Source organism: Trachurus trachurus, assembly GCF_905171665.1.
Source record: "Trachurus trachurus genome assembly, chromosome: 1".
Taxonomy (NCBI): Eukaryota; Metazoa; Chordata; class Actinopteri; order Carangiformes; family Carangidae; genus Trachurus; species Trachurus trachurus.
Genome location: NC_139891.1, coordinates 10,334,348 through 10,335,077, shown reverse-complemented (window position 1 = coordinate 10,335,077; position 730 = coordinate 10,334,348).

Sequence of the window (730 nt, the reverse complement as noted above, 5' to 3'; positions counted from 1 at the left end):
ATACAATCAGAGATAAAGCGCTCTAGTTTAGCAGTCCAGACGCAAGCAAAGCGCAAAGCAGGTGTGCTGTGCTCATACTACCCATCGTGGAGACACAGAATTTAAATATAGGTTACTAAATGTGAGCGTCTTACAGTTGAAAAAAGGTTTTTTTGTTTGTCTGGTTTTTCACACTGGGCAGCAGTTCTTAGTGTATCAGAGCAAACCTGATTAATGATATTAGTAACCTCCCCTCAGTCGGTGGAGGTATGTTCGTGTTACCATATATTCGGCCACTGTGAGCTTGGACCTCCCGGACCAAAACATCAGTTTCCTCCTGAGAGAGGTTTGGCCGCCTGGCGTCGCTCTCTCTCTCGCCCCTGTCGAAAATGACAAAATTGCAGTGCGCCTTACCTGCAGCGCATTTAAAGGTGAGGAGAGGAGCTCATTTGATTGGTGAAAATCTGAGTCGGCTCTGTTAAACTCACTCACGCCTTCTCCCCTCCCACTTGTGCCAGTAGGAGGGACGGGAGGAGTACCTGCACCGGGGTGCATCGTGTACGAAACTTGCAAAGTGTGCCTGGACACACTTGCTTGCGCCTGGTCTGCAGCGCAGGTGTGCGCCTAGACTGTGCCTGGTCAACAAAACTAGAGCTCTTTATATTTCGACATGGACGAGGGAGACAGTGATGCAGATTCCCAGTGATTTTCCTGATAACTAATAATGAGTCATTCCCCCCGTAGATTCATC